This window comes from Aplysia californica, unplaced genomic scaffold, assembly GCF_000002075.1.
Source record: "Aplysia californica isolate F4 #8 unplaced genomic scaffold, AplCal3.0 scaffold00462, whole genome shotgun sequence".
NCBI lineage: Eukaryota > Metazoa > Mollusca > Gastropoda > Aplysiida > Aplysiidae > Aplysia > Aplysia californica.
Window position 1 is genome coordinate 350,845 of NW_004797732.1, and position 1,944 is coordinate 352,788.

A 1,944-nucleotide genomic window follows, 5' to 3' on the forward strand; every position below is an offset into this window, starting at 1 on the left:
TGTGTGTGTATTTGTGTATGTGTGTGTGTGTGTGTGTCTATATGTGTGTGGCATGTGTGGATGTTTGACGTGCACGTGCGTGCGCTGATGGCTTTTGGCAGACTCAGAGTGGCCAACCGCCTTGATCCATGTCACTAACTACCTGCCACTGGTCATATCATGATGCTCACCTTTATGTTGTTTGAGCCAAAGGGCTGGAGGAAGGGACAGGCTGCGTAATAGCACATATTGTAAAGTGCATAGAGCGTGTTATCGAGCTGGGTTTCGAGCGGCGAGTATGCGCTGTGCAAATGCTATTTGTTGTTGTTGTTATTATTATTATGGTGACGGTGGGTGGTTGGCGGGTGCGCTGGTGTGGTTTGCTTCTTTTTTCCCCATTAAACATCTATCGTCCTTTCCTCCCCTCCTTTTTTATGTTTGTTACTCTCTTGTAACACCTCTAATCTTCTGGCGCTCATATGTCCTTATGCAGTTGCGAGCGCCGTAAAACCTCTACTAAAACAATATTATGGTAAAGAATGCGTCTCTTAATGGATTCCTCTTCTTCAGGTCTGGGGCAGACATTGACAATCATGGTACCTTCTTGTTTGTCTTCTTGATCATCTCGGTTTTTCTTATTTTGTCATTTGTTGCAACATATTAAGTATAGAATGGGCCATGTATCGGGGAAGATTTTAAGTTGTGCTAGTATTAATGCTTCTGAATCTCATTTGCTTTTCTGACTGCATGGACAATGCAGATAGTGCCTGGTATTGTGCGAATGGTAGGATGGTATGTCTTACACCTTTGTTGCCTACCTATTGTTTCTGTTTGTCGTACGTTTTCCGGACATTAGTGACGTTGGAGGTTGGGTGGTTGGCAGGATTTTCTGGTGCCGTTTGCTCCTTCTTTCCTGTCAATCATCTATCGTCCGTATCTCTCCCCCTAATTTCCGGCACTTATATATGAACGTATTGTGTTGCTAGTGCCATAAAATCTTACTAAATAACTGAAACTATTGTAGCATATTGGAGAGCGCAACTGGTAGTGCATGCTACATTTCTTTCCATCTTTTGTTTCTGTCTGTTGTTTCCCTCTACTCTACCGTTACCATGCCAGTGTTCTTCTCATTACTCAAACTCTCATCATCATCATCATCGATATTACCTTTCTCACCTTGGATCAAGTTGTAAGCCATCAACAAACACTTTCCACTTTTCCCTTATATTGGACTAACGATTTGACGTTTTCCCACGCCTTTTCCTCTTCGTAAGGACTGATAATATGATGTTACAGATTGCAGTTGCTTTAACCTTTCTGACAGACCACTCACACGCTACCTGTACGATAAAATATAGACATGTGGCTTGATTTTCTGAACTGCTGACGCGTTGGACAAACCAGCCCTCAAGTTATGGGTTGTCGGAAGGTGCCACTGGTAGGCCTTACTTCACTTCTTTCAACCCCGGTTGTTTCTGTGTGTCTTTCTTCCCCTTTCCCTAAACTAAATTACCGTTATCTTGTCAATGTGCTTCTCTTTACTGAAACAAACATCTCAAATATCCATCGTATTTGTATCTCCTCCGTCTTTTCCTGGTATGTTTCTATCTAGAAACACGGCTAATCTTCGGCATTTACATGATCTATTTCGTGTATCGAGTACCGTGAAACTCATACTAAAGCTGAACGAAAATATCTCAGCCCATGGGTGGTTGGAGGGTGCCACTGGTAGGCCTTACCCCTCCTTCTTTATTTTCCCTCTGTTAGTTCTGTCTGTCCTACTATTTCGCCCCAGAACTAAACGACAATTATTGTGTCAATTTGCTTCTCTTAAATCAAAGAAACAAAGATATATCTTAGTCCGACACCCCCTCCACCTTTCTCCCTCTCCCTCTCCCTCTCCCTCTCCCTCTGTCTGTCTGTCTGTCTGTCTGTCTGTCTGTCTGTCTGTCTGTCTGTCTGTCT